We start from the raw sequence: 14,188 nt of genomic DNA, 5'->3' as shown, positions 1-14,188 counted from the left end.
TTTCAATTCACTTAGTACCTTCCTAAAGGTTTGTCTAAATGCTGGAATTCCTTATCCAGTTTGGAACACAGTCATCCTTTTATTCCAGAGTTTATTTTTTTAACTATTAACTATTTGTTTTAAATTCCTGATTAATTTTATCATTCTAATAACTTTGTCACATATGAAACTTATGCTCATAATTTGCCAAACACTATTTTCTTGCTCTTTGCATTTTTGGCATTTTGTTGTTGTTGAAAGTTGTAGATGTTGTATAGAACAGTATTATGGAATTATAGTTTGTTTGATTATTTATTTATTTATTTATGTATTTATTTATTTAGTCTTAGGGGTGATTACTCACTTCCTCTGCAAGTCCTTTGATGTAGATGTTTGTGTGAATCTTGTCAGGCCAGCATTTGAGATTTTTTGATGCCATGGATACCAGAATTGAAGACAATGAGAAGAAGTGAATGCACCAGAGGCATCAGATTCCTTTAGCAATATGCTGTTACTGTCCCCCTGCATAGGATTGGGCCTTATGCTTCTTGGTTCTTTTCTTGATGGTGGCTGTAAGATTAAGGGAGCATTACTCTGATAAGAAACTTAAACTTGGGCAGGAATTTTGACACTAACTTGTACAAGAGGAACCAGTGTTTTTGTCTCTTGTCCAGAGGAAAAGGTGGGTCTCCCACTTGTTCCTGATGCCTGCCTCACAAGGAAGTGTGCATTGTTTTCCCATCTGTTACTTCCTGGGATGTAATGGTTATTTACATGTTCCATCAGCTTCCAGTGTTGGTGCCCTTTCCTACAGATTAAGGCTTTCATTCCTCAAGAAAGAAAGAGGGTAGTAGACAGTATTTAAGTGGTGGATTCTATTTCCCTACCAGGTTCTATCAGTCTCCACCATGCACATAGGATAAAGATATTATGCTACTCAAGCCAGGTCTGTGGAGCTAGGGGAGGTGGGTTTTGACAATTTCAGCAGTGACCATGTTACTGTCCCCTGGCAGCAACCCAGGATGTGGGGAGAGCTTCTACTGTAACCACAGACTGCCAGACATTATGAATGGGCTTGGAATATGCCACCTTGGGACTTCTCACTGTAATGTCTTCAGCACACTTGGTATTTAGTGTTTCTTTATTACTCATTCATTCTGTTTACTAGACCACATCTCACATTATGCCATATTCCCTAGGTAAACTAATGTCATGGTGTCTATTCTCCCAAAGTCACATGTCTTTGTCCAATACTCAAGAATGTTGTTGGTTTATGACTTCAGATCTCTGAGGTTTTGATGAAAATTTCTAGAATTTGCAGTTGTCCCAGTTTTATTCTTAGAGTTGTTTTTGTATTTGGTCTAAAAATCAAAGCAACCATTTTTGCATGTCTCTGAATCTCCAAGCTTTACAGAAGACTAGTATGCTATAGTTAGATAATGGAAACAATGCAAATAAATATCAACAAATAAATAGGTAAGCATGATGTGGTATATGCTATAGTAATGCTTCTCCACATTAAGCAAATAAATGCTTAATACACACAAAATATGGAAGCATTCCCAAATAATTGCACTTAGAAAAAGTAACTAAATCAATACAAGTATATGTTACATAATTGCATTCTGATAAGCTATAGAAGATAGGAACTAATCTAAAATAAAATGAAGAACTTCTATGGTTACATAAAAGTTGTCATTACCAAGAAATGCTAGGATACTTTTGTGATGATTGATTTTTTAAGCTTGCCAATTTATAAATACTTATTAAATCTTATACTTTAAACAATGGGCAGAATATCACATGTCATATATATGTCTTAGAAACCATTGTTAAAATACACAAATGTTAATATTTGTAGGCATGAACAGATAGGGAAACAGATAATGAAATGTGAACTCACAGAAACTCCTGAAATTTAATCTACTTAGAATCTTGTCTTCCTACTTACTCTGGGAGAAATCATACCTTGTGGAGACATTGTCTACCTGGGTATAGAGAAGACAAGATTTTCCATCAATGCTGCAATGCAGAACCCAGTTCTTCACATGTATTATTTTATGCAATTTTATTGAGATATGTTCACATACTATACCATCATCCATAGTGTACAATCAGTTGCTCACAGTGTCATCATATAGTTGTATACCCATATCAATAATCAATTTTTGGACATTTTCATTTCTCTAGAAAAATATCCCATCCCATCTACCTGCCCCCATAATTCATTTGCTTTTCTGTCCCCGTATTTCTACTCCTTCTGTCAAAAAACTGAATAAAGGGAGTGAGACCCACAAGATTGGAACCTTCATTGGTGTTTGTTTTTACAGGTTAATGTGAAGCCCCAATACCTACAAGAGTAATTTTGGCAGAGAATGAAAAAGTACTTAAAAAGCCCCTGTTCTGGTTTGTGAACACTTCTATTATGCAAAATAACAGAAATGGATTGACTTTAATAAATGGGGTTTATTTGGTTACAAAGTTAGAGTTCTACAGCCAAAAAGTGTGCAAACTTAGGCATAAACCTAAGTATACTTTCACTGGAGAAAGGCCATTGGTGTCTGGAAATCTTCTGTTAGCCCAGAAGGGATTTGGCTGGCATCTGTTTGCTCCCAGATTGTGTTTCAAAATTGAATTCTCCAAAATGTCTCTAGGCTTATCTTCTCAGGACAAATTCTGGGATAGTGTCTCCAAAGTGTCAACAAAATTTGCTTTCAATGGCCATCTCTGAAATGACTCTATAAGCTGCAGCTGTTCTCCAAAATGTCACCCTCTGCTGCTCTAAGTTTCTTCTGTTTGTGAGCTTTTTATAGGATTTCAGTGATTAAATGAAGGCTTGGTTTTTCACACATAATATTATTTTAGGCAACTTTGTTGAGATACATTCACATACCATACAATAATCCATGGTGGGGATGAATGGGGAATGGGCAAGTTCCATAGCTCCATGGAAATAATCCAATGAAATGTTACACCTACAATTCATTGAGTCACATATCTATGGAAACACTCAAAGGATTCTAAACTAATCAACACTAATACATCTGCTCCTACAACATTGCATCAGAGAATGTGGTGTTTTAGGGAACATGATACATCCAAACCAGAAGAGCCCCCTTGAGATACTGGGATAAAATAATGAAATATTAAACTTACCTTATGTAAAATTCCTAAAATTCCCACAAGTATTGGGCAATAGCAATTTCAGAGGCATAATGTTTGAACTTGGGGCTGGCCTTATGGAGCCTGTTCCTTCAAAGGAGAGACTAAGCCTACTTAAAATTGTGCCTGATTCACCAGCAGAGAAACTCATTTGTTGATCTTGTGTGTCCTCTCTCTCAAGTCAACATGGCAAAGAGTCTCACTACCCTACCCCCATGTGGGACAATAATTCCAAGGTTGTAAGTCTCCCTGGAAATATGGGACATAACTTCCAGGGATGAGCTTGGACCAGGAATATTGGGATTAAGAAAACAATCTTGAAACAAAGGGAAAGATAAATGAAACAAAATAAAATTGCAGTGGCTTAGATTTCAAATGGACTTGAGAGGTCATTCTGGAGGTTATTCATATGCATTATATGGATGCCCTTTTTATTATTTAGTGTATTGGAATATCTAGAAGGAAATACCTGAAACTGGTGAACTGCAATCCAGTGACCATGATTCTTGAAGAAAATTGTTGAGGTATATAGCTTATATGGTTTGACAGGGCGATTGTGAAAACATACAATCTTTAAGGTACAGATTTTCACTGCCCTTATGAGTTTAAAGATTACTAGCCCTTCTGTTGAAGAGGATGCAGAGCCCCTCATGAATTCATGAAGACCCAATGACCTCTCCTAGCAAATCACCCTCAACCCAGGGATCAAAGACAGTCTCTTTCCTTGTTACTGCTACTCACTTTGTTGAAAAGCTCCTCATATTACAATTGCTCTGGAAAATTCACATAGTTTCTTCAAGTTTTATTCTTAAGAAAATTATTCCAAAGCTACTTGCCTTCAATAAAATTATACCCTTCATCATTATTTACAATTATATCCCTCATTATTGACAATTCCTTCAAAATTATTGTCATATTATAATATTATATATTTCAGGGTTTTTATTTAGTTTTAATGCTCCCCCAAGACAAGAGATGCCCAATTATATTTAAGGAGCCAGATAATAATTTGTTTAGATTTTGTGGGCTAATCTCTATGGCATCTAATAGGTGTTTCCTATATAATGTGAAAGCAGCCACAGACAGTGATGATATGTATGGTTGTGACTCAAGAAAATTTTATACACAAGTTCAAGAAGTTGGCTTCTGTCCATAGTTTGCTGAAACCTACTCTAGACTGAAAGTTCTATGCAGAAATAGAAATTGCTTAATTTTCCTCACCAGTCCCTTCCCTAATAAATCACTGCATTGAATACACCAACATAGGTTCAGGGACTACCCAGGAGATATTTATGTTGCTAAATACACATTATAGTCAGAGAGACAAGAAGTGTTAAAGTAAAATGGCAACCTCCATTGTTGATGGCTCCAAAATGTAAATTCATAAACAATTTACTCTGACCTAATTTCCAGACAGTCCCTGGGACTCACAAACCAGGGCATAGGGAGTGATGAGATGAGACTCCAATGGAGCAGCTGCAGGAAATGACCACCCCAAGAGTTATGGATGCTAATAAACATCTGTCATGTCATCATTGATTTTCATCTACTCAGTCTGTATTTCTCACAGGATGCCCCTGGCCTGGACTGCCCAGAATATTAGCACCAGGTAGAGAGAGGAGAATAAATCTCCAAGATCCAGGAAAGAAAGCTTCCCTTGAAAGTACCACAACCTATAGTCTTCAACTCAGAGCTGTTCCCCTTTTGGTCCATCCACACCACATTTATATCACTCCAGAAGTGAATATCCCACCAGGAATCCAAGGCAGACTTCAGGATCATCTTCACCAGGTCATATCCTTCCCAGTTTGCTGGGATCTGTCTGTGGAGATGGAATATTACTGAATTCTACTCAACATACTCTCTTCCTTACCCTGTAAGAAACTCATGGTTGGAGAAACTATTTTTCATTTGACATATGCTATGTTTAGTTAAGGATAACTAAAGTTTTGCTAGATGCATGGTCCCACCTTCAGCTGCTGGAGTCCAGAGCCTGGCTGGAAAAGAGCCATTTACTGCACATCTGGATTCTGTCTCAATAGAAACTTTCCAAAGGGAATGGATCTTCAATTTAATAAGAATATACATCAGATTTTGGGCAGTGGTGGATTGAGGGATTCCATTAATTTAGCTAATTGAGATTGTTTTATTCAAATTCTATTTTATAAAAACAAAATATCAATGTTACTCTTCAAGAATATAATCTAAATATGCACTTGGCAATTAGGTACATCTGATTATGGAGTGTAAAATATTTTCCAAAAAGATATCAAATATATCATCTCCATACTCAAATAGGAAATCACTTCTTTAGGCATTTCATTGAGTGGAATTGTAAACAAAGAATTAAAGATTAATTGCTATGAAAACAAATCTCTAGTACAGTAGTATAAGTCCTGTGTATTAAGCATAAAGAATTGAATCAAGTTAAGATACTGAAAATAAATTTTGAGTGTGAAAATCTACTAGCCAGTTTACCTAAGAGCAACTGAGTTATCAAACTTATTCTGTTGAGACCAGACATTATGTTAAACCTCATTTTTTAGAAAGCCATTAAAATTATTATTCCAAGAGACCATGAAGCAAATAAAATTTTAAAAAATGTTGAAAGAAATAAAATCTATTTTCATAGAGCCACATTTTAGTGGCTTTTCATAGAGCCATTTTAGTGGCTTCAGCAACACAAGGAAAAATTAAATTGTCCATGAACATGACAGATGAAAACAAAATGAATGATATTGCAATCCATTGTTTTTTTCCTCACTGAAGTATAAAATCTATACAGAAATTTTATACTATACAGTTAAAAATTGTACTTCTCATACTTCTGAACTGTCTTTAAACCCTGTTTGATTTCCATGGAGGTGTGCCCCCCCCATTTAGGGTGGGCCTTGATCAGTGGAACCATATCAATGAGCTGATGGGCAGAGGCAACTCAGTGCAGCTGTGAGTGATGTTTTGAAGAAGAGACACAGCCAAGAGGGACACTTTGAGGAAAGCACAGGAGCTGTAGATGAGAGACAGTTTGAAGATGGCTGTTGAAAGCAGACTCTTGCTCCGGAGAAGCTGAGAGAGGACAAGTATCCCAAGTGCAACTCAGAGTGACATTTTTAAGGAACTGCAGCCTAGAGAGGAATGTCCTGGGAGAAAGCCATTTTGAAACAAGAACTCTGGAGCAGATGCCAGCCACGTGCCTTCCCAGCTAACAGAGGTTTTCCAGACACCATTGGCCATCCTCCAGTGAAGGTACCCAATTGCTGATGTGTTACACTGGACACCTTATGGCCTTAAGACTGTAACTGTGTAGACAAACAAACCCCCTTTTATAAAATCCAATCCATCTCTGGTGTTTTGCATTCTGGCAGCATTAGGAGACTAGAACAGGTGCCTTTATTTCTCAAAACATAATTTCCTTGCTCAAGGTGTGGTTTAGACAGAGGCATAAAAGGCAAGCTTTAGTTGTTTCATTTCACTTTTTCAATCCCATGTTGTCTGAATTCTCTGAAGGAGGGCTGCCACTTGGGCTGGGTCCCACCATCCATTTTATTGGAGAAGTTAAATCCTTTAGGAAATTATATTCTTCACTTGACTATTTTCTTTTCTCTCACCTATCAAACTCCCTTGCCTGAGTCAGGGCTGGAAATTGAAAATACTTAAGGATTTCTCTAATTAGCTACTTACAGTAGTTTTTTTTTTTTTAAACAAAGAACTCCCCTATTCAGAGCCAGTGTCCAGCCCCCAATATTTGTCAATCAAGAGCTAGATTTTATACTTGAGTCTATGTGCCCTTTTTCTCAAGTCACAGACCTTTCCCACTGTTCCAATCTCAGATGACTCCAAAGAATGCCTATTTATTTATTTATTTATTTATTTATTTATTTATTTTTCATCAGCCCCACCTACTTCCTCCCAGTCCAGACCTCACTGTTACTCTCCTGCTTGCTACTGGATTATCTGTGATATTATTTTGTATTCAGTTTTCAAAATTTGTTGATTAAAACCACAGTTGTATCTTGGTTGAGCTACCTTCCCTTGCTCATAGAAGAGACTGCTTATTTTTCCCACTGCACAATGAATCCAAACTGGCCTGCTATGCCTGTCTGAGAGGGGCACCAGCCTCTGCAGTTAAGGAGATTTCCTTAAAGTTCTATACTGTGATCCTGGCCATTTCATCCCTGCCAGACTGGTTTACAGTGTATATCCAATCATGGATGTCATCCAAAGACTTTTACAGAAAGTTATTTGGTTTTTACTAGCTGCTGTAGAGGATTAAGCAAATTCCAATCCTCCCTATTTCACTATCTCATATATTATGTTTTCACTATTTAAGTCTAATTCTCTCAATTAACAGGGATTCGAGATTGTAATTATTTATTCAGTTTATTATTGAGAAATGGAGATGTCAGTTTGTGATATTTCAAATTATTTTTGCTTCCAAACTTGGAATGAGAAAAGACAAATGAATGAAAATAAAAGAATTACTGACTCTTTTGTGCTCCTCTGTATTTTTTGATTAATGGAGGATTATTACAAAGTCCAGAGTCACTCGTCCCTCAATGACCTAAATCATCTGATCAAAATCAGCAAATAGCAACAGACCATAAATCCTGTTTTCTGAGGTCCTATTTCACAGAAAGCTGGTTCAGGAATCTAGAATTTAATCCCCACTGCTTTTGCCACAATGCCAGGTGATGGGGGTGTTAACACTAGAGTGAATATGATGTTTATTGATGTTTGCTGAAATTAGCAGCCTATTCTTCCAGCTTTTTCTAGATGCTGAATGGTTTCCATTAATCTCCAGAGTTCCAAAATATTTCAGCCAGTTATTTCTTGCCACTTTGACAACTCTTTTGCTGGAGGGACCATAAGGAGTGATTTGCTACAACAGTGCATCATTGGAACACAGGAAGTCTAGGTAAATTTTAGCAAATGACCTCTTTATTAATTGCATGCATTGAGTCCAGAATGGAAATTAACTTATTACTTACAGAACACAGATTTCAGAACAGCATGGTAATGAGTCCCATAATGACCAGTGTCTCTTGGCAGGCAAAAACTGCTCTTAGTGACAACAGATGGCAGGTCTGCAAGTCACACTTTGTCATGGAGAAAAGACACTAATCTATGTTTTTTTAATGGGGTATTTCTCCACCTTAGCATGAGAGATCCTTACCATTGATGATTTTGGCCTATATTAGCATCAGGGATGTCTGTTTCCATATTCTGCTTTTATGGATTTGCCAGGCCTTTCACTAGACTGATCACTTCCCCAGACTGTGGAATGGAAGCAGGCTGAAACATCTTCATACAATAGAAGAGGTGAGGGCTGGGAGATGGTCATTTGTGTTCATGACTCCCCCTGCAGTCCACTCCTTGGACCCTCAACCAGGCCTAGCCTCCTCTTTTGAATTATCTTCTATAACATAAGCACCCTTCTCACCTAAGTCATGAAGGGGGAGACAGTTTCAGTCTGCTTGGCTGTGGCTGTCAACCATGTTGACACAATAGATTTGGGAACACCAACAGCTGTAGCACTTCAGGAGGGCTTCATCTACACATACCAACTTTTCAACAGGGTGATAAGATCTGACTCAACTAATGGCTGCATCCCTACTCCTTTACCCATGGAGGAGAGCTAAGGTATCCCTGTTTAGAATTTTTTGTACACCTTTCAGCAGGTAAACTTACCATTGGGTTTTCTGACCTTTTCCACCTCCCCTGAGTATTTACTCATGTATGTTTTGAGCTTTTAACAATAGCACATATGCTTACTTGTAGGACAAGGAGGAGACTTAAATCAATGCAATTAGTAGATTCGACTTCGACTAGAGAATCTCATGATTTGGTTTAGCCTGTAGGGCTCATGCCTTAGTCTCAACAATGCCAGCCAATGTGGTTGACAAATTACATGTCATATGTGCACTGTAAACAAAATGGAGAGATGATTTAGCCTTTTGGCCTAGTTTCAAATCATTAAGGTAATTTTTTGTATCTCAGGTTGCAGAGTAATGCACAGCCAGTGTATATGCCATTACCCTTGTAACATGGACATCCTGGTGCCAGTTCAGTTATGATGCAGGGATGATCAATACCTTGAGAATCAATCTATACTGAGCAAAGAGGACAGAAAGGGATAAATGGGTTAGATGGCATATCCAGCCATTGCTCAATTTCATGTTGACACTATTGCCCAGGTCTGCTTGACATTTTTTTTTTTTTGGTCCATCCATGTTGCAGTCAGGTCAAATCTGTAGGAATCAGGAGAAGGGAAAAGTAACTTGTTCTGTCACGGTGGTTATGCAACTCCACCCAATGAGAGACACTTCTCTCAGCCTATTTGCACTAACTTCTTTCATCATAGGTCAACCAGTCTGTCTGGCCCTTTCTCTAAGATATAACTTCACTAATTTCCCTTTGATCTGAGTGCACTGCCTGTAACTTTTAAGATATTCCAAAACTCTTTCAAGATATTTCAAAGCTTTTCCAAGATTTCACATGACTATTCCCAAGGAGGATGGTAGACCAACTAGGGATAAGCTTGCCAATGAAACCCATTGTGCATTTGCCATATCCTATACATCCTGCCCATTCAATTGTCACCCAATGTGAGTTACACACTTCTGTACACTTCCACCCTCCCATCCCTACAACTTGTGTCCCTAACTCCCCACAATCCTGGTAATCATGTGGAACAGGGTATAGTGGGATAAAATGGGGGATGAACACCTGAGAGTGCCTGGACAGACAGTCCCAAATGGTAGAATCTTTTCCTACCCTTTTGTGTCAATCCTCATCCTTACAGATGTAATGAAGGATGCACATCCAGGCTTTGGCCATTCCTCCACATTAATCTTCTTCCCAGGATAGGAAGCAGGATAAGGCTGAGTGTCACCAGAGATCTGTTGAACTTAACTTCCAGATTACCTAAGTAAATTGGGCATTCCAAACAGTAAGAGAGCTGTCAGGGTGCAGACATCAAAGTTACTCTATTATGTGGCCATTAAACTTCTCCAAAATGTTGGCTGCCCATGGGTGATAGGTGACATTTAAGTTCCATCTAATTCCATTTGTCTGGGCACATCACAGAATGGATTGTGAAGTAAAGTGGAAAGCATGGTAAGAGGATAAGACACCTGGGTTTCCTAAGGGATAGCAAGCATCCCTTCCAGGTTATCCATATATGTACTGCAACTGCACAATAAACTAGAAAAGCATGGACATGAGAATTTGTTCTCTCCTGGCATCAACAGATATCTTTCTTATCCCTTATTTCTTTCTCCATGAAAGCTGTCACAGCCATTTTCACATCCAGTTCTCTTCTTCAGATTTCATAGTGTCCTGCATATTAACCAGACTCGCATTAACCCTAAAATGACTCTAAGTAGCCTTAGTGCACTGAGTTTCCTTGATTGCTCTAGAAACAATGTTATCTCTATACTTAAGATTTGATATTATTTTGTGAGTATGAATTTGCTTATTCTTATTATTTCACATCAATGAGATGATGCAATAGTTGTCCTTTTTTCAGTAACTTATTTCAATCAATCTGATGAAAACATGTTAACAGGGGGTAGGGGGTAGTGAAAGTGAATTAATGTTTAAATTTTACAGAATATCCTTTGTCATGATGTGAAAATTTCCATAATAGGCTATAGGGGTGGTAGCATAACATTATGAATGTAATTAACAGCACTAAATTAAATATTTTAATATAGATAAAGGGAGAAATATTAGGTTCTATGTATGTTACAAGAATAAAAGTTAAAAAAACATAAAACATATGAATGTTCTTCAGAAATAGGGAATCCTGTTTTAAATTATGGAAAACAGTAAATACCAGTAGAATCCTAGCATTTTTCTACAACTGTAACAAAAGTGCTACATTAATGTGAGGTGTTAATAATAAGGGAGTATATGGAACTGTGTGTTTTATTCAAGGTTTTTCTGTATGCATAAAACTATTCTAATAAAAAATGAAATTATGTTGGAATATGTGACTAGTATCTTTGTTTTTACCCCCTTTTCATCCATTATTCTTCTTATACTCAGCTGTGAATAGTTCAAATTTGAATAATTCAATGGGTTTTTTTATTAATGCTTCCCCTAACATTGTTTTCAACTTTAACATATTTTTACAGAAGGTGCACTTAAGTTAAAAAGAACAAGTTTACAATATAAAAATTAATTGATACATTATCAAGCCTGGGAGCCCCTGCTCCTCCAGTCACAGCTGGACATGAGATCAGAGAGCACCCTCCTTTCTAAGTTACAGAGTATTTATTGCACTTCTAATTGAGTATACAATTAAGTAATACTGTATTTTTACATTTGAGCTAAGAGTAGGAAATGATGATTCATGAAACACAAGTGGTAAAGGCTTCATCCTGGACCACCAGTGGTAGATCAAAGAAGGCTATTTACAGTGTTATCAGAGACTCAGACTTGAATGTCTGCAAACCTTTAATGATAATAGTTTTACTAATTAAGCTATGACTTTTGTAAGAGCAATATAACATACTTTTATTTATATGAAATATAAAATGAGAAAAGGGATTACCATTACATTTCTATAACTTATTAATATCATTTTCTTATTTCAGTCTATGATTAGTCACTACATAATGTTGATAAGCATACATTGAATAAAACTGTGTTCAGCTTTGTTACACTTTTTATGAGTTATCTATGGCTGAAATAACAGCTGCTGCCCTACCCTGTTTTGTTTTTACACAGAGAATCAGACACTTACATGTTATCTATATTTAAGAAGGCTGAGAAGGACTTTCAGCATTTTAAAAAATTTTCACAGGTTTAACTCTTTAGCTTCTCCTTTAGTATAATCTAACAGGACTTGAAGGAGATGAATTATTTGTGCCAGGTATTAGAGTAAGCCTTTTTCACTTTTTATCTTTTGGAAATTTTACTTGAGTATTGTTAGATAAAAGTTTCATGAAATTTTCTTTTACATCAGAAGGAATAACTGGTTCTTTACCATTAAAACCAAAATCATTAAGTGGTATATGAGAGCAGCATAGAGAAAAGGTGTCAGTGTTCTCATTATCAGATTCCTCAAAAAATAAATTTTCCTACAATACTCTACAACTGCACATTGAGATTTAAAAGCAGAAGACACTGTTTTCCAGACATAGTGTCTTACAATCCTGTTGCAATGTGCACACATCTATTACCCCATTACTATTCTCATTCATTCATTCATTCATTCACTCAGCATATGATTACAGCAAGCCTCTATGTACTCATGCTAATTTTACCCTCAGAGTTTTCCCTGCCCCTGTCTTAACCTACAAGTCTGTGAGATCCTTCAAGCTCACACTAGCATTGCCATATCTTTTATTTTTCTATTTTGATTATCCTCCCCATAGCTAATAACTTTCTGCATTCTGTATTCTGCCATGGCTTCCACTTAGTACATTAAAGGCAATTTGCTCTCAGATGATCTTTGGGGAAGTTTTTCACATGAATTTGTTTCAGATAAAGAGAATTACATGGAATAGAGGTCCAGGATAAAACTAGGGGAAAACAAAAGTCATAAGAAGATAGGGATCCTCAAGAAATTACTCTCTTTGCTCAAGAGAAAACCACAGCCCTGAAGATATCTGGTCCTACCTTTTGCAACCAGCCCAGGGTTGACACCATGGCTTTGAAGAAATATCTGCCAACACCCTCACTGCAGCTTCCTGGGGACTCCCTCAGGGAGGTGGTCATCTTGACTCTCATTGACTCAACACGCTAAATTTTTCTTTCACAAATTGAATCTTGTGTTCTGGCTTATCAGGGTTCTGTTCTGAAGAGAGTGTAGGTTCTTAAATTTAACTCTTGAGGTAGTGAATCAGCTCATCATGGAGTCTGCCTATTTCTTCATATTCTCCTAAGAACTAACACTAAATAAAATGTTTGTAATTTACACAATTTGTACATTAGAAAATGTTTTTGTTTAACAATGTAACAAGCTTTATCCAGCCAACTTGCTGGTAGGCACAACATGAGCCAGAGGACAAAGCAAAACAACCCAGTTCAGATAAGAAGGATCAGTGTCTCCCACAAGCAGGGCCCCTGTCTTTTTAGCATATGAATCTCAGTATCATTTTGATGCTGTTCTTCACATTCACTCCAGAGGACACAGTGAGAACGTTTTTTAGCTTGATGGTTGCATGTGAGAGGTACCTGGTGGAAGGTGTTTCCAAGAACTCTATTCTGAAACTGTGGGATCCCCAAGGGTTTTGTATGCTCTCAGGATGTGGTTTCTCTCACTGTTCTCCTTGCACAGTAATATGAGGCTGTGTCTGAGGGCTTCAGCTGGTAAACTTCAGGTAGGCAGTGCTGGCAGAGTTTTCTGTGGAGATGGTGACTTGACCTCGGAAGGATGGGCTGTAGTTTGTATCTGCATCACCAGGGTAAATGCGTCCTACCCACTCCAGGCCCTTCCCTAGTGGCTGGTGCACCCAGTGGATCCAGGAACTGGTAAAGCTGTATCCAGAGGCCTTACAGGAAATTATCAAGGCTCCCTGGGCTTTTTCACCTCTGCCCCAGACTGCACCAGCTGCACATCAGTGAGGACACCTGTGTGGGAGACCCAGGACCCACAGATTAGAGGCTGCATCATCCACATCCTCCTCTGTGACCCCAAGCCCTTGGTCATCCCTGACCTGGGAGAAGGGCCATGATGAGAGCAAGGATGGTGGCAGACCCCATTTGTGAAGCAGGATGGAAAGGGATACCACTGAGGACACCAGATGGGCTGTCACAGAGACTCCAACTGACAAGGGTAGCAGTGGATTTAAATAAGAGCAGCCCCTCACTTTGCATATTTTTTGCCTGACATTCAGATGAGACTCCACAGATTTCATAATGTAAGAGCCCAAGGACAGGGAAAAAGCATTTGTCTGGAGCCTTTCAGGAGGAACAAGACAAGCCCTAATAATCCTCTCCTTACTGTGGGCCTTGACTACACAAAGATGGGCCCTCATCCAATGCCATGGCATTTCACTCTCCACAAAGGGCTGAGTATTGGAAAAAATGTCTACTG

General features: G+C 38.0%; 1 pseudogene; it reads right to left on the bottom strand.

Annotated features, from left to right (window-relative positions):
• Window positions 1-13,392: 13,392 nt before the first annotated feature.
• On the bottom strand, window positions 13,393-13,854 carry LOC119515983 (annotated as a pseudogene).
• Window positions 13,855-14,188: the final 334 nt, after the last annotated feature.

This window comes from Choloepus didactylus, chromosome 19 (assembly GCF_015220235.1).
Source record: "Choloepus didactylus isolate mChoDid1 chromosome 19, mChoDid1.pri, whole genome shotgun sequence".
In the NCBI taxonomy this organism is placed as follows: Eukaryota; Metazoa; Chordata; class Mammalia; order Pilosa; family Megalonychidae; genus Choloepus; species Choloepus didactylus.
Note: the sequence above shows the minus strand (reverse complement) of the source record. Positions and strands in the feature narration are given on the sequence as shown.